Genomic DNA, 26,944 nt, shown 5'->3' on the forward strand with positions numbered 1-26,944 from the left:
TTTATTTATGAGAGAGAGAGAGAGAGAGAGAGAGAGAGAGAGAGAGAAACACAGGCAGAGGGAGAAGCAGGTTCCCTGCAAGGAGCCCAATGCGGGACTCAATCCCAGGACCTGGGATCAGGCCCTGAACCAAAGGCAGGTGCCCAACCACTAAACCACCCAGGCATCCCAGGTTATATGTTATAATAAACATAAATACCCCATCTGTTCATACTGGTGCTTCAAAATCAGGACTACAAGGTTTTTCTTAACCTTTTCTCTTACAGCTATATACCTTTCTTTCCAAATCGAGTAGTTGGTTCTCAAAAAACATAAATGGATAATAGAATATTCCATACTCACCCATTTGCTTTATCCTTAATACTCACACAACTGTCTTAAAGCAACAATAATAATATCACCACTGCCAATATGGTTACTCAAAACCATGGGCACCTGGTGGCTCAGTTGCCTTCAGCTCGTAGGATTGAGCCCAGCATGGGGCTCCCTGCTCAGCCAGGAGTCTGCTTCTCCCTCTCCCTCTGCCTCTCCTCCCTGCTTGTGTGCACTCTCTCTCTGTCTCAAACAAATAAAATCTTTTAAAAAATGTACTCAAAATGGTTTTAAAAAACCTTCAGCTGTTATTGTCCTATTAAAAAAATATTGTTAGAGCATGTGGCCATTATAAATTATACTCATGCTCTCTTAACTCTCATTTATTCTTAATTCCACATGTATACATACACATATGTATAGCATAATGTTCACACAATTCACAAAACACTTTTCACTTACACTCTTCAGAGAATTCAGTAGGGATTATTAATTTTTTCTGCCTTAAATGAGAAAATGAGGCTCAAAGTGGCCCAGTATCTTGTAGGAGGTCAGGAGAGCAAGGAGCAGGCTAAACCATACATCCTTGATCTTGCTCTCATTTTTGTTGGTGGTGTCATGGGTCATTTCTATCTTCTATACACAAGAAGATATACACATGTGTGGATGTGCACACACACACGCACACACACACACACCTCTTCTCCCTGTCACTAACTCTTTTAAGTCGTTCTTAAATTTTCCTTTATATTCAATTTTCTTCAGGGATAAATCAGGCATCCGCCATTATAGGAGGCTCATGGTGTTATTGCAAATCCTACCACCAGGTGTCGCCATAGTACACCTCGGCGTGCTTCTCACGTTGTTGGTGACTTCCAAGGATTATTCTTTCAGCGAATTTTAAATAAATACATCATGCAACTTAAAACAGCCCAAAGAGCGTAATGCGGATGAAACAGGTGAGGAGACACACTGTTCAAGAAGACCAATGAAATACGAACCATGGTAAGAGGGTGTATTTTTTTTTTTTTCTTTTCCATTTTGCATTTGCTTTACAGGTAACAGGAAGGTAGATGTAGATGCTTCATGGAAATACACAATTCGTTTCAAAAAAGAGCTGTTATGAGCTGTTTGTGCCTCCCCCCAAATTCAGATGTTGAAGCCCTAATCCCCAGCGATGGCACCTTTGAGAAGTAGTTTTTAGATTAGGTCATGAGGATGGGACTCTTGTGATGAAAATAATGTCCTTGTAAAAAGAAAGAGAGCCACAAGATCCCCCTCTCTCTCTGTCCTCTGCCAGAAATGGGATCAACTGGCCAGCCCCCACTCCCCTTGGACTTCTCAGCCCATAAGAACTAAATTTTATTGTTTAAGGCACCCAGTCAGTTACATCAGCCTAAGCATATGAGACAAGTGTCTGTATTTTCCCTATTGTGATTTTCAAATAATGTAGATACAAAATTTCTAAGCCCCTTTGCATGTTTGCTTTTGTAATCCTAAATCCTTGAACGTAATTTAGAGCAGAATGCTGGGATGGAGGATGGGGGAAGTGTGGTATGGATGCTAAAGAAACGTAAAAGCAGCTTCTGCTCTCAAGAAGCTTCCAGTGATAAGCAAACCCTTGTGAAAACAAAGTATACAAGGCAATTTATGATCTAGGACCAAAATGACTTCAGATCATAAGGGCCATGTTGCAGGTTATATTCTACACAAAGCTGACTCTGAGACAGTGTTTGATGTGCAGGGTATTCATTAAGGATTGCCCTGGGGATCAGCATCTGTGGAGGGGAGGGATCAGAAGCAGGGACTGGGCAGAGGAAGAAGTCAAGCTGGGATGACAGCCCCAGCCAACCCCAGGAAGTGCTGGGCATTTTGGAACTAGAAGGGCCACCATCTTCAGAGATATCTTGATTTGGACTGAGATGGCTGGACCTTTTTACTCTGCTATATATCAGCTATGAATGTGGGTGGCCCCAGAAAAGGAGCAAATATTTGAAAGTGAACATAGAAATGTTCATACTAAATCAGAACGACATGCTTGAGTATCACTGACATTTTTATGCTGCTAAGACAGATGAGTGATCACATTGACCACTGTCCAGTTTGTGGATGTCATAAACATAAATGACAAGGAAGTGGGCTATTTGGCCTTCTAAAGGTCAAGACGAAACCAAGCCAGTTAGCAGGTTTGGGCCAGATACTGAAACCAAAGCTCAACTTGTGTGCATCTCTGACCTTTTGCCCTAGAAATCCCATTTGGAGGTGTCTATTCTAACTGTAATGGACAAATGTTGACTGTTCAGCATCCATCCTTGTGAGGAGAGCACCCCTTCTCTTGGTCTAGGAGGCTCTTTGTGGCAGAGCTCCACACACTCAAGCAGCTGGGAAAATGAATTGAAGTTGGAAGAGGACAATCACAGTGTCCCCTACGGGCTATCAGAGGTTGCTGTCATGGGAGGGAGGAGCTGTATGGGCAGGATGGAGGGAAACTCCTGGGCAGAGGGCTGGGATGACAGGGGTAAAGGGAAGGCCTTCCAGGGGCTGGATGTGGGAATACCCAGAGGTAGACAGGGAGAGGACATGCCAGAGGAGGCCACTTAAGAAGAGTCATCATGTCTTGCCCATTTGCGTGGAGGGTGGAAGGGAAGATTGTCATAGTTTGTCTCTAAGGCTGTCATGTCCTCAAGGACTCTGGCTGTTGCTACCTCCAGATGAAATCTAACTTTGTAACTGGCCATCGAAAGACACAAGATGCCCTAGCTTCAGACATGCTTCATCAGCTACCATCTCTTGCTGTGGATACACCAGGGGCAAATGGTATAATATTTGCAATGTTTTCCCCACTTTGGATGGATTGTTATTGAATCAGTAAAGTCTTAGAGAGATCACATGGATCTTAGAAGTTGCTATGGTTTCTACTGAGTTGATTCAGATGATGCAAAGTCACACACACCTCCTTTTAGGGTTCAAAGATAATGGACATGCTGGCGAACGTGATAATGGGCTGCAAGCATTTATTACTGCTTTTGAAAAAACAATTTGTTTATTTTGAAATTCATTGTAAAGAAAATATATGCTAACATTTAAAAATTATGACAAAAGACAAATACTGCTTGATCTCTCTCACTTATATGTGGTATCTAAAAAGAAAAAAAAAGCAAAACACCAAAGTCATAGGAAAAGAGATCACAAGTGTGGTTACTAGAGGTGGGGGGCATGGGGAGGAAGATGAGAAGGGGGGCAGAAGGCACAAAGTTCCAGGTACAAGATAACTAAGCACCAGGATGTCACCTACATACAGCACAGTGACTGTAGCTGACACTGCTATGTTGAATGAAGAGAGTAGATCCTAAGAGTTCTTACCACAAGGGGGAAAATTTTTTTTTCTTTGTATTGTATCTACATGAGATGTTAGATGTTAGCTGGACCTATTGTGATCACCATTCCATAATATGTGTAAATCAAACCATCATGCCGTACACCTCAAATTTATAGTGATGTATATCAATTATTTCTCAAAAAAACTGGAAAAAAACTAAAATATTATGATAAGACATGAAAGCATGAAAATACATTGCCAATCACCAGAAATATTCCGCTTTCATATATGTGTATGTTTGTGTGTGTCTATATACATAAGTTGGAATCATAGTACATTTTAGTTTTATACCTTCTTTTTACTTCACATCATAAGCATTTCCATACTATTGAATATTTAAAAAAATAATTTTTAAAGATTACATGACATTCTATCTACAGATAAACCCTACTTTGTTGAACCATTCCCTTGTCAGGTCCTCTTTTTTTTTTTTTTTAGGTCCTCTTTTTCTTTAATATTATATATACCATTACCATGAATATTCTTGGTATGCATCTCTGATAATTTCCTTAGTATATTAATGAGAATCTCTGTGACAGAAGCCCAACTCAAAGTAGCTGAAGCAAAAAAATAGAACATGCTTGCTTATCTATTGGACAGAAGAAGAGCTGCCCCAGGGTTGCCACATGGTCCCAAGGGCTCGAACAAGGCACTCTCCTTCTGTCCTGTCCATTTCTCGCTGGGGTTCATCTTATTTTCTCCTATGCTATATAATCTTCCTGAATGAGTCAAGGACATCCTGTGAGATAGCTCTGGGTGTAAGTCATCCCAAGTCATAAACCCCAGAGGAAAGAAAATAATCTTCACACCAGTATGTAAAAATCCCTGGAAAGGGCTCTAATTCCCTGGCCTGGGGTATGCATGGACACCCACTTTGGACCAACCACTGTGTCCAGGGGGTGGTCACTATGATTGGCAGCTTTCACTAGAACCACGTGGTTGAAAAAGAGGAGGAAAAATTCACCAAGGGAAGGGATGCTGTCTCCACAAAGATGGATGCTGGACAGAGTCAACATTTGTCCATTACGGTTAGAATAGACATCTCCAAATGGGATTTCTAGGGCAAAAGGTCAGAGATGCACGTAAGTTGGAACTTGGTTTCAGTATCTGGCCCAAACCTGCTAACTGGCTTGGTTTCGTCTTGGCCTTTGTATAATGTTTTTTTTTTTTTTTTTTAAAGATTTTCTTTATTTATTCATGAGGGATACAGAGACAGAGAGAGAGGCAGAGACACAGGCAGAGGGAGAAGCAGGCTCCCCACAGGGAGCCTGACATGGGACTCCATCCCGGGTCTCCAGGATCACGCCCTGGGCTGAAGGCGGCACTAAACTGCTGAGCCACTGGGGCTGCCCTTGTCTTGACCTTTGGAAGGCCAAATAGCTCACTTCCTTGTCATTTATGTTTATGACATCCACGAACTGGACAGTGGTCAATGTGATCACTCATCTGTCTTAACAGTATAAAAATGTCAGTGATACTCAAGCATGTCGTTCTGATTTAGTACTAACATTTCTGCATTTACTTTCAACTATAGGCCACATTCTTAATGTGACTTGGCGTGGAAATCTCCTTATCCCCTTCATGTTGGGATTCTATCAGTTAGCGGGTGTACATGTACTACAGAGGCTGCTCTCCAGGTAAGATCGTGAGCATGGGAAGGAGGAGAGTCTAAAGGGCCTCAGTGGACTTTGGATGACCTTGGATGTTGGGATCCATCCATCTCTGTTCAAGAGATTAAGAGCCAATGGCTTGAGAGGTGGAGGAAGCCTCTCACTGAGTGCAGAGAATATTTTAAGTTTTACTTGATCTTTTAAGATGATTATTTAAAATGTTTGCACGGTCAAATTTGTATGCCCTGAGGCCAGTCCCCAGTGTCCCCATTCCCTGGCCATGACTGTGAACGGGGCGTGTTGGAGACAGAACTGCTGGAACCAGACCCTCTACCCTGTTCTTTAACATTTCTCCCATGGAGAGGGGAGGGAGAAATGGGACTTACAAGCTCCAGTCTTCTAATCCAGGGGCATGATCTCTGCCTCTGTTTCCTCAGGTAATCTTTAAGCCTTTCAAAGTGTCATCTTTCCCATATGGGTGTCTGATTTTTCATCTGTAAATAAAATATTTAAGAGTCATTCTGAATGATTGATTTTGCCTACTTCTACACATTCCACTATCTGAACTGGAGATGAAGTTATATCAAATTGTCCTGTTTCGTTCTGTCGCCTTCCTTGTGGGACCCAATTCAGAGTGGCATTGAGCACATTCTCTTGTGTCTTGTGTTCATGTTTATTTCAGGGAAATTATGATACCACCAACACAATGTTGGCAGCATTAAAATCTTGGATCCTAGAGACAGCCAAGATGAGCTTAAAGAGATTACCAACTGTCTTGGGAATGTGCTGGTTTTTGTTATTTATGACATGGCAGCCGGAAGTCAACAGTTCATTTTTCAAATGAGTTTCTTTTATTTTGTTATTCATAGTTTTACTTATAGTAAAATGCACATAACACAAAATTTGCCATCTTACCTGTCATAAATGTATGGTTGAGTAGTGTTTAAGGAAATGCACATTGCTGTGTAACAATCTCCAGAGCATTTTCGTCTTGCAAAACTGAAACTCTATACACACTAAATAATAACTCCCATTTCCTTCTCTCCCCATTGAGGTCTATGGCCCCCTTTCCCTGAATCTGGGTGGGCTCCATGCCTGCTTTGAGCAAAAAAATATGATGGAAGTTATGCCTTGCCAGTTTGGGGTCCATGCCTTAAGAAACTGGCAACTTCCTCTTCTAGTCCATTTGAACACTCTGAGGGCTCAAACCACCATATAAAAAGTTATCCCACTATTCAGACCAGCACACTGAAGAGGCACGTGTTGGCTCCTTGGTGGACATTCCCATTCTTCTAGGAATCCCTGCCACCTTGCCAGGCAGGTGAAGGAGCTGCCGTGGAGCCTCTCAAGCATCCATCCACCAGCTGAATGTCACAATGTCCAAAAGAGCAAGCTTGCAACAGAGGGGTTCCATGTGATCCCAACCCAGCTGGTGCCTACCATGGCAGGAATGGAAAGCAGGGGCCATGGAATGGACTAGTTAAGTGGAGGGTAGTTAGGAGCATGTCTGTCATGTTTGAATAAAAGTGTAAACATTTGGGGCACCTGAGTGGGTCAGTTAAGTATCTGACTCTTAATTTTGGCTCAGGTCATGATCTCAGGGTCCTGGGATGGAGCCCCGAGTCAGGCTCCGAGCTCAGAGGGGTGTCTGCTTCTCTCTCTCTCTCTGCCTATCTCCCTGCTTGGACACACACACTCTCTCTCAAATAAATAGATCTTTTTTTTTTTTAAGTGTAAATATTTAGGGGCATCTGGGTGGCTCAGTCGGTTAAGCAACTGCTGTTGGCTCAAGTCATGATTTCAGAGTCCTGGGATTGAGCCCCGCATTGGGCTTTCTGCTTGGCGGGGATCCTGCTTCTTCCTCTCCCTCTGCCTGATGCTCCTGCTGCTTGTGCACTCTCTCTCCCTGTCACTGTCAAATAAATAAATAAAATCTCAAAATAAAATAAAAAGCATAAACATTTATCTCATAGCACTACCCTTGACTCACAAAATAAATAAAAAAGACAATATTTAAAGAAATAGAAAAGTTAAGTACATGTTATGTACATCCTCTCAATTACTATGTTGCTCTAGATTTTGCTTCTTGAGTCTGAAGCCTTTCAGTGCTTCTCTTAAGTGTGTCTACGGGATGTGTGAATATGCAGATGTAATAGGTTGGTTTAAAGCCTGAGATGCTGTAGGTCCACGCTCCACACTCTGAAGAGGAAAAATTGAGGTTCTGGTTGGTGCTGGCGGGCATCCAGCACTCACAGGTGTGGCCTCACCATATTTTTTACCAAAAGCTTTAATGAGCAATTCACCCAACTGAAGTGTACAGCTCAATGACATTGGCGCATTCACAGAGTTGTGCAACCAGCAGCATAATCACCTTTAGAACATTTCATCATCCCAGAGAACTTCCTGTACAAATTAGCAGTTACTTTCCTCCTCCTCCCTCCAACCTAAGGCAACACCAATCTATTTTTATCTCTACGGACTTGACTCTTCTGGGCATTTCAAATAAATAGAATCATGGGATAGGTGGTCTTCACTTAGCATGTTTTCAGGTCCATCTGTGTTGTGGCGTGTATCACTACTTCACTTCTCTTTATTGCCCAGTAATATTTCATTGTATGGATATACTCACGTTTTGTTTATTCATTCACCAGTTGGTAGATACTTTGGGGTTGTTTTCGGCTCTTAAGAATGATGCTGCTATCAATATTCATGTGCAAGTATATGTGTTGACAGTTTCAATTCTCTTGGGTATGTATCTACAGGTGGATTCACAGGGTCACATGGTATCTTTTGACAACTTGCCAAGCCATTGTCCAAAGGGGCTGTGCCGTGTTTACATCGTCACCCAGCAGTGAGGTTTCCATTTCTCCACATCCTCTTCAACAATTGTTACCTTTATTTATTTTTAAAAATAAATTTATTTATTTATTTTTAAAGATTTTATTTATTTATTCATGAGAGACACACAGAGAGAGGCAGAGACACAGGCAGAGGGAGAAGCAGGCTCTATGCAGGGAGCCAGATGCGGGACTCGATCCCAGGTCTCCAGGATCATGCCCTGGACTGAAGGTGGCGCCAAGCTGCTGAGCCACCCTGGCTGCCCCAACTTGTTACCTTTAAAAAAAAAAAAAGGTAGTACCTTTATTTATTTTTTTTAAAGTAATCTCTATGCCCAGTGTGGAGCTCAAACTCAGTGACCCCAAGATCAGGAGTAGCATGCTCCTCCGATCAAGTCAGCCAGGCATCCCTATTATTATTTTTTTTATTATACTTTTTTGAGTGGGTGTGAAGTGATAACTTGTTCTGGTTTGAATTTGCATTCTCCCAAGGGCTACTGAGCCATTTTTGAGCATCTTTTCATGCACTGATTGGCCATTTGTATATCTTCTTTGGAGAAATGTCTGTTGATATCTTTTGCTTATTTTTAAATTCTGATATTTGTCTCTTTTTTTATTATTGAGTTGTAAATATACTTTGTATGTTCTTGATGCAAATTCCATATCAGAGCTATGATTTGCCAATTATTTTCCCTCAGTCTCTGGGTTGGATTTTCATTTTCTTGATGATATCCTAAGAGGCAGAAAAGTTTTTAATTTTGATGAAGTCTAATTTATTTTTTCTTTTGTTGCATATACTATTAGTGTCACGTATAAAGCTTTCCCTAAGCCAAGGTCATGAATATTCACTCCTAGTGTTATGTAGTTTTAACTTTGACATTTAGGTCTATGATTTACTTGGAGGTAATTTCTGTGTATGTTGTAAGGAAGGGGAAATCCAGTTGTTGCTGTGCAACTAGTTGAAAAGATTGCTCTTTCTCCATTTAATTGTCTTGGCACCCTTGTCAAAAAATTCAATAGACAAAAAGTCAGTCACAAAAGTAAGGGCTTATTTTTAGATTCTCAAAGCTATTCCATTGACCTCTCCATCTGCCCTCATGCCCACACTGTGCTGTCTTGATCACTGTAGCTCTGTACTAAGGATTTGCAATTGGGGAGTGTGAGCCCCTCCAACTTTGCTCTTCATTTTCAAGATTTTTTGGCTATTCTGAAGCCCTTGCAATTCCAGATAAATTTTTAGGGTCAACTAGTTGATTTCTGCTAAAAAAAAAAAAAAAGTCAAGTGGGATTCTGACAAGGATTGTTTTGGATCTGTAATTATTTTGGGGGAGTGTTGGCCATCTTAACAGTATCAAGTCTTCCAACCCATGAACATGGGGTGTCTTTCTATTTACAGTATTCAGGTCTCCTTTAATTTCTTCAACAACGTTTTGCAATTTTTAGAGTACAAGTTTTACACTTATTTTGTTCCGTTTATTCCTAAGTATTTTATTCCCTTTGGTGAAATTGTACATGGAATTGTTTTCTTAATTTCATTTTTGCATTGCTAATTGTTGTTATAGAAATACAATTGATTTACGTATATTAATCTTGAACCCTGCAAATCTTGCTAAACCTATTAATTCCAAGAGTTTGTTTTAGTGGCTTTCTTGGGATTTTCAATATGCAAAATTATGTCATCTTCAAATAGAGATAGTTTTGTATTTCTTTCTTTCTTTTTTGCCTAACTGCCCTCTCATCAGATTTTTAGGGCTGTCATGATCACCTTGATTGGTTAAGTCTTTAACATTCCAGTTGTTACACATTTGGAATCATGAGCCCAGTTTGGGCTTCTAGGCTGAGAAGAGCCTTTCTTTTCATAAGCTGGCTGGCCCTATCAGAGGGTGTCAGCTGTCTCCCAAGTTCTGCCTGTTAATACCATTAAAAAGAAAACCACAAGGCCAAAATGGCATCACTTAGGCCAAGTCAGCAAACCAAGACTGAATACCTAATCTAATTGCCTTTTCAACTCCCAAACCAACCATGTAGCCTTTAACCAGTCAACATGGAATTTCCTTTTTTTTTTTTTAAGATTTTATTTATTTATTCATGAAAGAGACACACACACACAGAGGCAAAGACACAGGCAGAGGGAGAAGCAGGCTCCATGCAGGGAGCCCGATGTGGGACTCGATCCCGGGTCTCCAGGACCAGGCCCTGGGCTGAAGGCGGCGCTAAACCGCTGAGCCACCTGGGCTGCCCAACATGGAATTTCCTGGTCAGTACTAGGAAATTTACTGACAGACCCTTCCACTTCCCTTAAGAGGGCAACTTTGCCTAAACAATACAGTTCTTGCTAACAAATTCTTTTCTTCTCCTTTTTAAAAATTCCCCCTTTCTGCCTTTAAAAATCTTGCTTTTGTTTAGCTGAGCAGAGCTCCCCCTTTGCTAGATGGGATGCTGCCCCATTCACGAATTATTTATTTATTTATTTATTTATTTATTTATTTATTTTATTTTTTTCATGAATCATTTAATAAAGCCAATTAGGGGGAGCCTGGTTGGCTCCATGGGTTAAGCACGTGACTCATCGTTTTGGCTTAGGTCATGATCTCAAAGTCCTGAGATTGAGCTCAGTAGGGAGTCTACTTGAGATTCTCTTTCTCCCTCTCCCTCTGCTCTTCTGTCTTCACATGTGCACTCTCTCTCTCTCTTTCTCTCAAATAAATAAATCTTAAAAAAAAAAAAAAAAGCCTAGGGACACCTGCGTGGCTCAGTGGTTGAGTGTCTGCCTTCGGCTCAGGTCGTGATCCGGGGAGCCTGGGATCAAGTCCCACACTGGGCTCCCTTCAAGAAGCCTGCTTCTCCCTCTGCCTGTCTCTGCTTCTCTCTCTGTCTCTCACGAACAAATAAATAAAATCTTTAAAAAATTAAAAAATAAAGCCTATTAGATCTTCAATCTACTCAGTTAAAGTTTGTTTTGTAATAATACTTAGCATTAATACTTAATGAAGGAGCCACCTAAGGTGAGTTTCCTTCATAGTCAAAGCTGATAGCCTCACACCTCAGGAACCCCAGAGGCACTCTTCCTTGCCTCTCTGCTTAGGATCTTCCCTAGGTGAGCATGGTGGGCCTCTGTGTTCCATTAATGTCCAGAAGCAAAACTGTATATGGTTGTACATATTAGATCACAGATTCAATGCTGTCCAATGGGACTTTCTGCAGTGAAGGAAATAACCTACATATGCACAGTTTAACACAGTTGCCTCTCCCCACATGTGGCTCTTGAGTGCTTGGGATGTAACCAGTCCTGCTGAGGAACTGAATTTCTGATTTGAATTGATATAAATAAATTTTAAAGAGCCACATGTGGTCATTGGCTACAGCATCAAATAGTGCAGTTCTATATAGGAAACCTAGAAACATGGGCACCAGAGGCCTCCCCTGGCACTGACATGTCTGCTTCTGGAGCAGAATTTCAATAAAAAAGTATCATCTGGAAAAGTTTGATAAATCTAAATAATTTAAAGCAAAGTCTTTATGCTAATGAGGAAAAAGGCCATACCTTTAAAGTTTTTAGGCACCAGACAAAAGTCTCATTGCAAATAAAACATTTGGAGGGTTTAAAAGAGAAATCTCAGGGGCACCTGGGTGGCTCAGTAAGCGCTTGACTCTTGATTTTGGTTCAGGTCGCCATCTCAGGGTCACGGGATCAAGCCCGATGTCAGGCTTATGCTCAACGTGGAGTTGACTTGAGATCCTCTCTTCTCTGCCCTCGGCAGCCCCCCTCTAAAATAAGCAGATAAATAAGATCTTTAAAAGAGAAATCTCAAGTTTTGTTTTTTTTTAAATAGGATCTTACTAAACAAAAACTTTACCACCAAAATAAAAAGGGCTTTGGGGATTGTAAAATTGTAGATTAAGAAGAATTATAGTTATAAATGGCATGAGTTTGGATTCATATTATACTTTCTTTCTTGCTAATGAGTCCTTCCTTCATTTATCAGGAAAGCTCTGACAAACCAGGTGGAAAACTGTCCCAGTAACCAGGTATGTTAGCTTGGCCATGCCAGCAGTTCTTGACCCTGGTTGTACACTAGAACCATTTGGTATTATTTAATATGACACGGATACCTGTACCTCATCTCTAGAAATTCTGATTTGATTGTACCTGGCCCAGATGGGGGCCAGACTAGACCTCCTAGGTGATTGTCCTCATTAGACACTAGCCTGGCTAATCACCACCAGGTGATTCTGAGATGCCAATGGAGCAGAATACCACTGACCTCTACGGCAGAGGCGAGGCACTGGTCACCCTCATCTGTTCGTGCTGTTAAGAAAACTGAGACATAGACTCTCAACCTCGTGTGTAAATACAAATTCAAGAAAGTCCTGAGTTTTTTTTTTTTTTGAAAGTCCTGAGTTTTATTTTACCTTGTTGCATATGTGTGTGTGGGAGGAACAATAATCCTCTTCTTAACACACAAAAACTCACAGGTGTACAGAAAATGGAAATGTCTATTTTGGTGGAATTACTACGAATGAAGAAATTATTAAGTGAGATAATCACTGTTAGAGGCATCTTAAAGGTTGAGGTTCTTTTCTTTTTTTTTTAAGATTTTATTTATTTATTCATGAGAGACACAGAGAGAGAGGCAGAGACACAGGCAGAGGGAGAAGCAGGCTCCATGCAGGGAGCCCGACGTGGGACTCGATCCCAGGTCTCCAGGATCACGCCCTGAACTGCAGGCAGACGCTCAACCACTGAGCCATCGAGGTGTCCCAGAAGGTTATTTTCAAAACACTCTCTGAAATCCCAGCGTCTTACCAGATGTCTGGCTAGAAGTAATGTTTGCAAGAATGGTTCATTATGCAGAAGAGCATCCACTTGCCCCCAGTGTTGGGAGACATGCGTGTCCCTTCTCATCTTGACGAGATGACTTTCACTTGCCCTTTAGGAGGCCTGCAATTTTCGAGGCAAATGCTTGAACTCCATCAGGGGGCATTGACAGGGGAAAATGCAAACCAAGAAGATGAAAACTTAAAATATGGTCACAAAAGGGTGGAGAGAGGCAAATTAACAAGGGAGTGTGAGGATTGCGGTGTCTGCGGTTGGAATGAATGTGCCCCTGTGAGCTTCTGGAGGTCAGGCTGGCTGCCTGTTTTGCTGTGGGGTACACAGCATCTAGGGGAATGACCATGCTTGTGGCTCTTTCCGATCCCAGACTTCTCAGACTGTGACTAGGCTAACCAGACTACACCAGTCTTAAAGGTCTGTATTGACGAGATGTCACAGCTTCTTTGTGTAAGCTTGTCCCCATGGCTACTCCCCTTTACAACTGGATGCCTTTTCCGTAGGGTGAACTTGACTCTTCCCTGTTGCGGCCAAAGCACATTCATTCTGTGGAGATAAGAAGCAACCCATCTGCATCCTTTCGATGGTAGGTAAGCTTCTTTTATTTGTATTTTTACTTATTATTTATTTGAGAGACAGAGAGCCTGAGCTGTGGGGGCGGGGGTGGGGTGGGCAGGGCAGAGGGAGAGGGAAAATCCTAAAGGGGCTCTGCACTCAGCGGGGAGCCCCACACGGGGTTCAATTTCCTGTTACTGAGATCATGACCTGAACCGAAATCAAGAGTTGGATGCTTAACTGACTGAGCCACCAGGTGCCCCTGTTTTTTTTTTAATTTAATTTTGTCAAATTAAGACTTAGGACATTTTAATTTATGCTTTCACATAAAAGACAACACATATCTTTGAAAGACTACTGTTAAAATAAAACTACTAATAGTTTGGTACCACTTTAAATTAGCCATAAATGGGGCCATGATCCCAGAATCCCAGAATTGTGGAGTCTGCTTCTTTCTCTTCCTTTGTTCTTCTCCCCACTCATGCTCTCTCTCTCTCTCTCACACACTTATTCTATTTTTCAAATAAATAAAATCCTTAAAAAATTAATTGGCTAAAAAAATGAAGACAGCTCAACTTTCCATCTGCAGTAGATGTGTGAATAAATTGTGGATTTATGCAATGGAAAACTATACAGTAATGAGAATGAGCAAACTGCAAGTATTGTCCAGGATATGGATCAGTTTCACAAACAAAATGGTGAACAACAGAAGGCAGAGCTAAAAAGAACGTATCCTGTAAGGATTCCATTAATATAAAATTCAAATATTGGCGGGACTGGAGAAGCTTCTTTTAAATCACCAATGAAATTCTCCTCAGGCCAGGCAATGCAACTCCTCTAACTTTTCTCACTGCTAATATATATATAATTTCCATTCTCTGAGTGCCTGCTGTGTGTCAGGCATTATAGTAAGTGCTTTCCACAAACAGTTGCATTTAATCCTTCAATAGACCTTTGAAGCAGGTACTGTTATGCCCATTTTACTGATTAGGAGACTGAGGTTTAGAGAGATCAAGTGTTTTCCCTGGGGTCAAACTACCAGCAAGTGCTAGCGGCTAAAATCAGCCCATTTCCTCCTGATTCCTTGCACCATGCTCTGTATGGCTCGTGAGTCCTCAGTGGTTGGAAAGCAGGGAGGCCAGTGTGGGTGCTGAAAACCACACCTCCCGTGTGACCGCTAGAGAGTCATCCCACCATGTGGGCTGATGCCTTCCTATTGCAGTTGTGAGCATGCAAAGTGGCTGCCGTGAACCTTCCCAGTCACAGGGATGTGACAGTGACCTGAACAGACAAAACTCCCTGCACCCAACAGCATCTTAAGGCAGAGAGGAATAATGGACACAAGTGAGTATGTAGTGAGTATGTTAGGTTGCATTACATGCTAAGGAGAAAAGAATGCTGGGCTTGTGGTCTGTGTGTGTGTGTGTGTGTGTGTGTGTGTGTGTGGCAATGTGGCTGGAGCTGGTGAGTTGGCAGGGAGCAGTGGGGATGAGGGCAGAGGAATAAGGGTGGGGGCAGGTGGGGCCATGGGTTCATGCTAAGGTTGGTGGCTGTCCTTTGCATGAAACGGAAACGAACTGGAGGGTTTCAAACAGTGGGGTGATGGGATTTAACCAGATGGTTCCAGAAGCTGTGTTGAGAATAGTCTACAGGGGGGAAGATAGCCAGAAGGGCTAGTGGGGGAGAATCAGGAGCTTTGCTTGGTGCCTCATTAACATGCCAATTAAACAGCCACGTGAGTACCGAGTAGCAGTTGGATATGTGGGTATGGTGCTCAAGGGCAAGGCTCTTGCTGAAGATGAGACATTCGAGAATCCTCATCATATACAGCTGACCCCTGAACAACACAGGTTTCAACTGCACAGATCCACTTACACATGGATTTTTAAAAAAGATTTATTTATTTATTTGAGAGAGAGAGGGAGGAGGGAGAGGCAGAGGGAGAGGCATCTCAAGCAGATTCCATGCTGAGTGTGGAGCCCGGCGACCGGGGGCTCAGTCTCACAATCCTGAGATCACAGACTGATCCAAAACCAAGAGCCAGTTGCTTAACTGACTGTGCCACCAGTCAGTGCTCCATGTGGATTTTTTTTTGATACAGTACAGTGAATGTATTTTCTCTTCCTGATGAGTTTTTTTAAAAACATTTATTTATTAATTTTATTTATGATAGAGAGAGAGAGAGAGAGAGAGGCAAAGACACAGGAGGAAGGAGGAGCAGGCTCCATGCTGGGAGCCCAACGCGGGACTTGATTCTGGGAATCCAGGATTGTGCCCTGGGCCAAAGGCAGGCACCAAACCACTGAGCCACCCAGGGATCCCTTTGATGAGTTTTTAAATAACATTTTCTTCTCTCTAGCTTACTTTATTATAAGAATACAGCATATAATACCCATAATATACAAAATATATGTTAATTGACTGTTCATGTTATCAGTAGGGCTGTTAGTAGTTAGGTTTTCTGGGGAAGTTATATCTGGATTTTTGACTATGCAGGGCATTGGTGCTTCTCTGCCCTGTGCTGTTCGTGTCAGCTGTACATAGTATTTAAAGACATTAGGCTAGATGAGATTTCCCCTTGAATTGGTACAGACACAAGAAAGAAGAGGCCCCAAAATTGAGCCCTGGAGCACGCTGACACATGTGGTCATGGAAATGAAGAAGGACTCACAAAGGGACTTGGACAAGTGGCCAAGAAGTAGGAGGTGAGCTTACTTTTTAGCCACTTAGCCAGCCAAAATCAAGAGTCAGACACTTAACCAACTAAGCCACCCAGGTGCCCCAGATTTCTTTCTTTTTAAAATGAAGAAATACAGTGCATTTATCTGTAGATAGGGATAACTAAGCACAGAGCAACAGGTAGGACAGGCGGGCAGCTGGGGCAGCTCAGCCATAACACCAGGGCAGCAGGCTGGGCACCTAGAGCCTCATGCAGGCTGGTGGGAGTGCTGGGTCTGCCTGAGTTATTTTCCTTCTGCTGAAGGGGAAAGCAAGGTGGCGGAGGCAGAGAATGGGGAGGAGGCACTGAGGGGTTGTCGAGAGAAGGGAAGGTATGAGCTCGTGGTCTCAGGAAGTTATATCTGGATGAGAGAGAACACCTCGGCAGTGTGGGAGATTTGTGGGGTGTCATTTGGCCCTGCTTGGCTTTCATTATCATTAATTCCCAGAGCATCGAGGGTGTGACTGTGTGCTTTCCTCTAAGGCAGGTAGAGTCGATTTAACCAGGGTTGTGGTCTCATCTGAAGGCCTCTGGTCGAGGCAGGCAGGGAGCAGAGGGCATAAGCCCGTGAATGACCCTGCTGGGTGGTCACGGGAGAAGGTGGGTCAGGAGCCAGGAGGAGATGGGCAGAAGTGAGGGGCAGACAGAAGGTGGTGGGGTCCAGGTGGGGTTGGGGGGTTGTTGCTGTGGGTCACTGAGGGGTTAGCTGGACACGTAGAGCAGGTGGTCTGAGAATGAGCTTCAGAGGGTCTGCAGGTGTTGCTCAGGGCAAGGGCCTGCGCATGCCTGGCTGCAGGTGGCTGAGGCAGGAGGACGGGAGGCAGAGGCTGGCCTGAACCCTCCATCCTCACTGTGGAAGCCCCAGGCTCCTGATGCAAGGTGCCAGCAGCTTTGCCTGGGGAAGGGGCTCCAAGAGGACCACAGGGAAGGAAGGGAAGGACAGGAGGGGGCAGGACATGGAGTCTGCTTTTGCACAGAGCACCGTATGGATGCTTTTGTTGGCATAACTGTATCTCCCACTGTGGACACAGAGGCAATAGATGAAGGATTCTCTTTTTTTTATTATTATTTTAAAGATTTTATTTGCTCATGAGAGACACAGAGAGAGGCAGAGACACAGGCAGAGGCAGAAGCAGGTTCCATTCAGGAAGCCCAATGTGGGACTCGATCCCAGTACCCCAGGATCACGACCTGAGCCGAAGGCAGATGCTCAACTGCTGAGCCACCCAGGTGTCCCTAGATGAAGGATTCTTGAAGGAGTGGCTGCTCAAGATGTTTCCTTCAAGGGTGCAGCCTCTCTGCCTGGGTCCGGGACCTGAGGCGGGATCCTGTGCTCACTTTATTCAGTGTCACAGGCGGTCACTGGGTTTGTTTTGCACAAGTAACCTGCAGTTGTGAGCAGAGAGGGATGTATCCTGCTCCAGCATGGACAGGGGAGGGGGTGTGGGCAGGCATGAGGGTATGTGCATGTATATCTCTGGGTGGGGGGCCAGGGTCCACGGGTACAGCCCCACCCCTGCCCGGTGAGAATAGCGCAGGCGAGCTGCTTGGATGCACCGGAACCCTCTTTGTGTGTGTGGGGAGTATCCTCTACACCTGGGCCTCTCTGCTGGCCTCTCTGGTGGCCTGTGGACCTAGGCAATGGCTCACTCTGCCTGACGGTACTGCTCTGTGTCCTACACCATGTGGCCAGCTCTGCAAACTTCTGTGATCTTTGCCTAGAGAGAAACCCATGTGCTCTCTGTGTCCCTTAGCACCTTAGCACCCATCACTCCAGCCTCCTGCTGTGGTACCAGGCAGGCGGGGCCCATTGAGCCCGTGAGGGGTTTGATTTCCTTGACTTGGTATAAGGAGATGTTGGACCTTGGGAAGTCACTTATGCTCTCAGATGCCTACGCTTCCCAACCTGGAGAATGGGCACTAATTTATATTTTTCCATAAAGTTGCTAAGGTGCTCAAATGACGATATTATGAAAGTGCTCTGTTAACTGTAAAGCTCTAAGAAAAAATGACTCATGAATGTTATCTTTGTAGAAATAACAGCAAATGGAGGCAAGAACTGATCAGGAGAGAGAACAGTGAGCAAGAATTACATCCTGCATGGAAGAAAGCCCTAAATAATGTCAGTCTTAGAGGAGCCAGCCAGCCGAGACATGATTCCCATAAAAATCAAACTGCAAAGAAATAAAGAAAAGGTGTTAAAGTTCATGGCTGGAAAGCCATGTTTTTCTGCTGGCCCCTGTGGGAGGGGAGTTATTATTTTAGTGTGGGAATAGGAATATAACAATCTTTCCCAATCAGAATAGGTTTGGATGGGTTACCATGATTCACACGCTGTGACTCACATATGAAAATTCTCACTAGTCTATTACTAATAGTTTATATCCCTTAAAAAGGAGACAAGATGAAGCAGAGGGATTACATAATTCGTTTCTTTTCATCTTCTTCCTTGGATTTATCTGACATGATAATTTCAGGAACAGAAACTTTCTCTCCTTCCTGCAAAGAGAAAAATAAAATCTCATTACTTTCTTCAGTAACCACATTTTCAAAATACTTGTTCAAATCAACCTCCATGTTGTTGTTGTCACACTTTACAAATCACTGTGTAAGAAATTAATCTTCTTGCATGGTGTCACCTCGACCCATGTCAGCTTTGTTAGGAGGAAGGTTACATTGATATGATCCCTCTCCCCAAGATTTCTTCACTGCCAATAGTTATTCTAAAATATGCTTATTATGTGTTTTTGAATTACATTTGTCATTTTGAATTATGTTTATCAAGATTTAAAAATCCATCAGTTCATCAAAATGCAATTAAGTAGACTACTTCCCCACCACTCATTCATGTCATCGAAAGGATCGATCGAGTGCAATAAAAACATCAAGCCAGGCATGTTAAAGTGATTTAAAAATAAATTTCATTTGTTCCATTTTATTAAAGACTTAGGCATACCTAATCACGAATACTCTAACCTGGTATATTCCAGACCTATTGATGATTCGAACCTTGTCTAGATTCTACTTGGGTATGTCCTGTTGAATGTAAAATTATAAACGCCCTGAAGAATAAAGGAGTTCATGCACTGTTTTAACTCAGCTGCCATGACTTCCTTGTGCCAGACCTACATAACCATTATAATGGTGACCGTGGTGATGAATATATGTTATTCATCTGAGTAAGTGCAGTGGCTTAGGTACTTTGCACATATGCATTTAAATCCACCCCTCACGGGTGGTGGAAGGGGGGAGGAGGGCGGGTGTTGGAGGGGAATGGGTGACGGGCACTGAGGTGGTCACTTGACGGGATGAGCACTGGGTGTTTTTCTGTATGTTGGTAAATTGAACACCAATAAAAATTAATTTAAAAAAAAATAAATAAATCCACCCCTCACACTGCAAGTTTGAGGAAACAATTTCAAAGAGGTTGAATAATGTACCAAATGAGCTAGTGGTAGCTGAGCTGCAGTCCCAAACCAGGTCAACCTCTTTCCAGCATTGATGGGATGCCTAATTAATATTCTACCAAATGAAAGGATAAACTTAATTTGAAGGATTTTAACAAGGCACTGGATTAAGGCCAAAATGTTAATTTGGAAGCCAAGGAATTTATTTATTTAAGATTTTGTTTATTTATTGAGAGAGAGAGTGTGTGCTGGGGTGGGGGCGGAGGAGGGGGGAGAGAGAGAGAGAGAGAATCTCAAGTAGACTCTTTGCTGAGCATGGAGCCCCGTGGGGCTCGATCTCATGACCTTGAGCTGCCCAGGTGCCCCTGGAGGTCAAGGAGTTAGATCAGCCCTCTGCCTTGCTTAGCCTAACCAGTCGATTTCTACTTCATTGGGTGCCTATGGATTTGACTCTCAAAGAATACGCCCTTGGAAGAACTAAGAGGGAAAAAAAATTTCTTTGGCCAGTGCTTCTTCAAACAATTATCTAAAGCTCTCTTTGTGCGTGGGTCTCCCCCGAGAGCCAGACATGAATCAGGTTTTAAATCAACTTCTTTCTGCCTAGAAATTTCAAAGCAACACGGGTCCCTCAGAAGGAGACTCAGGGAGAGCAGGATAGCAGGATAAGTGGAAGAAAACTTGGCTGCAAAGTTCTCACACTGTGTCAGCTCAACCCGGTCAGCTTTGTGGAGGTTTCCTAGCTGTGGCTTCTGCTGGATCGGCCTGGGTTCCTATGCCCCCAGCAGTAGCATGCGGTCCCATGGTCAGGGTGAGCTGTTGTCCTTCCTGTCTGGGACCCCATGTAAGGCACAAGAGATGCCCCTCAACATAAATCGGCTTTAGGGTAAAGGAATCAAAACAGGAGTCATATCCTATCACTCTACTCACAAGCCAGGAATTTTGAGAGACCGAAAGATATTGACCAAGAAAACACAGTTTCTTGGAAGGAATTGATACCAGGGTTATCTCCTAAGACATTTAAATAGCTGTTTCCAGAAGACAAATACTCACAAACCCCCTTACTGTCCACTTTTTAAGATACACTGAATTGGAACATGACATACATTCAGAAAAGGGTACAAATCCCAAACGTATAGCCCAATAAATTTTCACAACAGGAGGTATCTATGTTACCAAATCCAATTCAGGAAATACCACTAACCAGAAGCCCTTCCAGAGCAGCAACTCTTCTGACTTTAATTGTTAGACAATAGATTCATTTTGCCTGTGTTTTTCATTTATATAATTAGAATACGCTGTTGTACCCTGCAATGGTTACTTTTATGTCACCTTGACTGGGTCATGAGGTTTTGGGACAGTTTGTCAAGCATTATTCTGTGTATGTCGGAGCATGTTTCTGGTTGAGATCAACACCTGAATTGGTAAATTGAGTGAAGCAGATTGACTCCCCAGCAAGGGTGGGCCTCACCCAATCAGTTGAAGGCCTGACTCCCTCAAGAAAGGCTAAGAGGGAGCTCCTCCTGTGCGGCTTTGAGCGGAGACTCAGTTTTTCTTGTGCTTGGATGTGAAGTTTTCCTGTGTCTCCAGCCTGCCTGTCTTGGGTTGGAACTTCTATCATCAACTCTCCTGGGTCTCAAGCTTACTGACAGCAATCCTGTGACTTTACAGTCTCTATAGTCACATGAGCCAATTCCTTATAACAAATAATGAATCTCTCTCTGTCCCCCTTTCTCTATACATGTATATGTATATGTAATTGGTTCTGTTTCTCTAGAGAACTGTAATACATACCCTGCTCGCTTTTGCAGTATTTTTATATAATATAGTGAACAAAGTTGTGTTAATTAACAAACTTTAAGTATGTAAAGTACTTATCTATCATCAGTCATATCTTATAAACAAAATGCTTATTTTTCCCATTGTATTTTTTCTTGGATTACAGTGTCGATGAAATGCACTGTACATCCTGTTTTCCATCTAGCTAGGAGGGCGTGTCTGTAAATGAGGACACTTCTAAATCATGGAAGCAGTAAGTGCAAAATCCTACCTACACTCTGAATACACAGAGCCAAGAACCTGGCGCAGTCCCCAGCATCCAAGCTAAGGAAGTGTGCTCACTGAATGGATGGTTGACACAATCTTGAGGTGATTTCAACATCAAACCCAACTCACAGCAACACAGTCCGAGTGAGTCTTATCAAATAGAGACCTGGGATCGTCCTACATCCAGGGCCGTATTGGCCTTCACTCTAATTTTTCCTTAAATAGACAGTAGCAGAGTGGAGGAGGAGGGGAAAATATCTCTGGGGCCAGTGTGCCATCACCAGGATTTCCGTGATAATCATCCACACTGGTCAGTCGTTTATGGGAATATGATCCGAGTGCCAGCAAAGGCCTCCCTGTCTGTCTGGCTTCTGCACCCATATAATGTCTTAAAGTCCCACGCTGCCCCTGGTATAAAACCTGGTCCCTTCTCTGGTTTTCATTAGCAATCAATGCATATCAGCTCTTTTGCAAATTTTAATATAATTTTGCTGAAGGTTTGGGAGTAGAAGTGGCTCACTGTGATACAGCGTACCGTATATCTGCCTCATTTCCCCTGTCTTTTTGCTTTCCCCTCTTTCTCAGAAGCTCCATAAATGACTCTCCTGATCTTACGAGTAGCAATTTAACAACCCTCTTCTGTTTGAGAACGTCTTGGGATGCCTCACTCTCAGCCTCAAGGACTTTGTCCAAGTATTTCTACCAAACACATCCCGTCCTTCCCCAAAGAGATCTAATAAAATAAAAATTTCCCCGTGTCCTTATCATTTTTGGACCAAAGGACATGAATCTTCTATATGCTCTACATTAGTCTGGGCCCAGAGAGGGTACAGGAGCATGTACAAAATAGGCTTGCCTATCCTCAAGGCATTTAGAGCTCAGTTAGAAAGACAACGTACATGATGCACTCAGGAAATAATTCAATGCCAAGCTGTGTGTGAACATTCATGAGCCGGGGCTGAGAGATGGGCTCGGCCAGTGGCAACCAACTTTGGGAAGGATCTTATAGGATGGGCAGGATTTGGTCTGACTGGTGACATTCAAAGTTCAGGGGGTGGACACAGCATCAACAAAGCGGTGAGTCTGGCAAGGAGTGTGAGCCTGAGTGTGAGTGTGTGTGTGTGTGTGTGTGTGCTGGGAGGAGACAGAGCCAGGACTTGAAAATGAACTCTGGGGATCCCTGGGTGGCTCAGTGGTTTAGTGCCTGCCTTCGGCCCAGGGCGTGATCCTGGAGTCCTGGGATCGAGTCCCGCGTCGGGCTCCCTGCATGGAGCCTGCTTCTCTGCCTCTCTCTCTTCCTGTGTTTCTCATGAATAAATAAATAAAATGTTTAAAAAAAAAAAAAAGAAAATGAACTCTGTTCCCAACGGTTCTCCCTGGTGCTTCCACAGGGCGGGAGTCTGATGCTGGATCCTGGGGTGCAGGGATGCCCCCTCCTACCCTCTGCCCAAGATCGAGTTCTCTGTGGACCCTGGTGATCAGAGTCCCTGCATCTTGCCCTGCAGGTGGTTGACCGCTGTCACGGGCCATCTCTATCAGTTCTGTGTAGGTGATGCTGGAGTAGAAGGGGATAAAGAAATTCAGCCTGGGTCTTGCTGACCTTAAGGGGACATCGGGATTGTGTCTGCTTGTGAGATGGATCCTGTCACGTCGCCTGGAGACAGGAATTTGTGATTTCCTTCTAGACCTCAAAGCCATCAGTGCTGATACTCACTGAGGACGCCGTTCTGGCCACGCTGTCTGCCTCTGGATGTCAAGGAAACCCAGTCCTGATTTTTTCAAACTTCCCACCAACCTCATGCCTGAAAAGACTAGGGTTCATGATGTCATTTACAGACCTTGTGGAATGTTCCACATTCAAAGTGTTAAGTATTCCACTATGAAGAATTTAGGAATCTATTTGTGTTACATTCCAAAAATAAAACAGCGCGACCTGAGAAATTGTAGTGTTTCTGCCTCAGAGACACCGGGTGAGCAGTTCACACGTAATACACTCTGCCATAGAGATTTTCTCTGTTCTTACAATTGCTTTTGTAGGATGGGAGAGCTAAAAATAGAGCTGAAGATTACATTGATCACCTAAAATACACATAATTTGGAAGGTGTACTGGGTTCAGGGATTTCAGGGGCTGGCAATTTTCTGCGGGATGCTGGGTGCTTAGATACACCCTTTGTCCCCCAGATTTTCAGGCTCCAATGCTGCTGAGAACTTTGTGATGCCAGACCTTTTAATTCACATTATCTGGGTAATTGAAGTGGTGTATATATGTCATTCCAAGGGAGGGAGCAGTTCTCATTCATAGAAGCTAACTTTGGATTTGAAAAATCTAAATTCCTATTTGATTTTCTAGTGAATTACTATATGACCTTGAGAAATTTGCTCCACATGTCTGTTGAAAAATCTTTGTCATAGCCAACAGAATGAGTATTTCTTCCTGGAAAGTTTTTTTTTTTTTTAAAGATTTTATTTATTTATTTTGAGGCAGAGACAGAGGAGAGAGTATGGGGGGAAGGGCAGAGGGAGAGGAAGAAGCAGACTCCCTGCTGAAGGTGGAGCCTCATGTGGGGCTCAATCCCAGGACTCTGAGATTATGGCCTGAGCCGAGGGCAGATGCTTAACCAACTGAGCCACCCAGAGGTCCTGGAAAGGGCTTTGAATACATGGAAGGGATAGATACCTCCACATTTGTATGTATTTAAAGCTGAGTCTGATGGTGCCCTCACCCTGGAATCGACATGACTTTCAGGTCCTGCACCCATATATATCTAACCAGAAACCATCCGGATTTCAGTTCTGGGGGGAGACAATTTGAGTGATGGAATTTGGGTCGTAGCTTGTGGCAGGGGAGGAGCAGGGTCATTTTACACGAGGTCTGGAAGCTGGGGCAAGTCTCAAATGAGGAAGAGTCAGAGGGGCAAGCACTCCTCTCCATTTCCCCAGGCCTCGCCTGGACATCTGTTGACTGAACACATGTTTGGGGCTTTCTTAAATAAAATTGTGCCAAAATAAATGCATCCCTAGGCCCATTCTTCCAACAAAGTCGAGACCAGGATGCACTGCTTATGCTAGCCACTAGGGCTCCGCCTGTCCTTGGCATCCCCTGGACTTTCTGCCCAGCTGCTCAGGGGCTTCTGAAAGCTGCATGCCAGTGAACTTGCAATTCTCCACTTGACATTGGCAGCAGAGGCTTTGGCACCAAGGACAAAGGGACAGTACCTAGGGAGTTTTGTGACCTATAATTAGTGTCCAGTTTGCTGCTTCGTAATCACAGTTCTCTCTCTGAGCCTCTGTCCTGGGCAGGGAGAAAGCTTGGTTGTCCCCATCTTGTTAGTTCATGTATTTTCCCCCTAAGAAACTGAGACACAAAGAGAAAGTAACTTGACTTTATGGCAATCATTTTTGATTTTGTGACCTAGAAAGGCTAAGTAGAGTGAGAACGTCATCCCCTGGGTTACTGATAGGCTGATAGGCTGGCATGGCCTCCACTGCCTGAGGCCCTTCTGTGGTGAAGACATGGGGTACACCCCCCTCCTCTGAGATTTCGCCTCTTAGGGTTTCCTCTGGCCCTTGGGGATTTCCACCTTTCAAACTAGGTGATAATCTAGGTCGGTTTCCCAGGCAAATCTCCCCTGCTCCTGGAAAGGGCTCATGGTTGAGGTCGGTGGTTTCAAGTTGTCTATTTCCCCCATCACACTGCTCCAGAGACCACAGCCACAAACTCTCTTTACGCTAGCCTTTCCGGAGGCTTTTCTTTGAAAATGTCCAAATAATTTTGCCAGACTTTCTTCATCTACCTCCCTCTTTTCTTCCTGGGCTATTCCTTCCTTCCTTCCTTCCTTCCTTCCTTCCTTCCTTCCTTCCTTCCCTCCTTCCTTCCTTCCTTCCTTCCTTCCTTCCTTCCTTCCTTCCTTCCCTCCTTCCTTCCTTCCTTCCTTCCTGGATATTTTGTTTCATTTATTTATTTTTAAAGATTTTGTTTATTTATTCATGAGAGATACAGAGAGAGAGAAGGGACATAGGCAGAGGGAGAAGCAGGCTCCCCGTGGGGAGCCTGATGTGGGACTCGATCCCAGGGCCTCAGGATCATGCCCTGAGCCAAAGGCAGAAGCTCAACTGTTGAGCCATCCAGGTGTCCTTTCCTGGATATTTTAAAGTAACCCCCAGTTTCGAACTTAAATTCTTTAGTATTCAGAATAAAACATTTTTATTGGAAAATTATGTCCCTATAACACCTGATAACATTAACAAGGATTCTTTAGCACATATAGACTCATATAGACTACAAAGTCCATATTCAAATCTCCCCTCTTACAGTTGATTTATTTAAATTGTAACCTTACAAGTTCCATTCATTGTTTTTGGTTGCTTCAGCCTCAAAGTTTTGAGTGGAGACCTCAGGGCAGAGGGTAGAGGAATGTGGCTGTGTCAGTGTCCCAGATCTCTTCTCTCTGAATTTAACCTTTCCTGTAGAAATTCTCTCTGGATTCCCTTGGTCATTTCCTTGCCTGGATATATGTTGTTCATCATTCCCATCTAAAATCCTGTCCTAATAACTATTAAAAAAAATCCCACCTTTATCTTCCTTATAGAAAATAGATTGGCATCATCTAAAGGAACATTAGAAAGACAGCCAAAACACTGAAATTAATAAGCCACAGAAAGAACTCAAAGTATACAAAATTATGTTTACAGACTGTAGGTCACTGACCCCGCAATAGCTATTGTGAATAACAAGCAAACAGAGCTGGTTCCTTTGCACACCCTGGTTTAAGACAACTGTATTCTAGTCTCAGAAACCTGTTCAGCTTTGTTTTGGGCTCTTTCTCCCAGCTCCTTATGTCCATGAGGCCAGGGCCTTCTACTTCCTAACACAAGGCAACATCTAACTGTATCTTGGCCTTCTCCAAGAACAATGTGAAAGCTTCTCCTCTCACAGAAGTCAGACATTTTCCTCTGGCTCAAATCTTCCAGCAGCCCTCCATCCTGTCCTGGTAGTTCCTGGTTTTCCATCCGGGAGGGCAGCTCAAATTCCTAATCAATTCATAAGTCAGGAGTTAGGTTTGCAGGTTTTCCTGCCTTGGCTTATTGTCTCTGCTTAACTGTAGTGCCTTCAACAGCAGTTTACATTTTGGCGTCCTTATCTGTGACATGGAATGCTGTTTCTATCTGCCTCAGGGGCTGTTGTGCTGCTGAAATGACATCATGCATGTTATGTTATGTAATGGTCAGAGCCGCTGAATGGTAGCG

At 43.4% G+C, this 26,944-nt stretch overlaps 1 long non-coding RNA gene across 1 annotated transcript; it reads left to right on the top strand.

The window, feature by feature from the left end:
- The first annotated feature begins 1,182 nt into the window (after positions 1 to 1,182).
- Positions 1,183 to 23,637, top strand: LOC112923536 (uncharacterized). The gene is made up of 5 exons (XR_011996321.1): positions 1,183 to 1,317; positions 5,226 to 5,328; positions 13,476 to 13,558; positions 14,750 to 14,871; positions 23,088 to 23,637. It is a non-coding gene; the product is annotated as an uncharacterized lncRNA (long non-coding RNA).
- The last annotated feature ends 3,307 nt before the right edge of the window (positions 23,638 to 26,944 follow it).

The sequence above is a fragment of the Vulpes vulpes genome, chromosome 13 (assembly GCF_048418805.1).
Source record: "Vulpes vulpes isolate BD-2025 chromosome 13, VulVul3, whole genome shotgun sequence".
Classification (NCBI taxonomy): Eukaryota; Metazoa; Chordata; class Mammalia; order Carnivora; family Canidae; genus Vulpes; species Vulpes vulpes.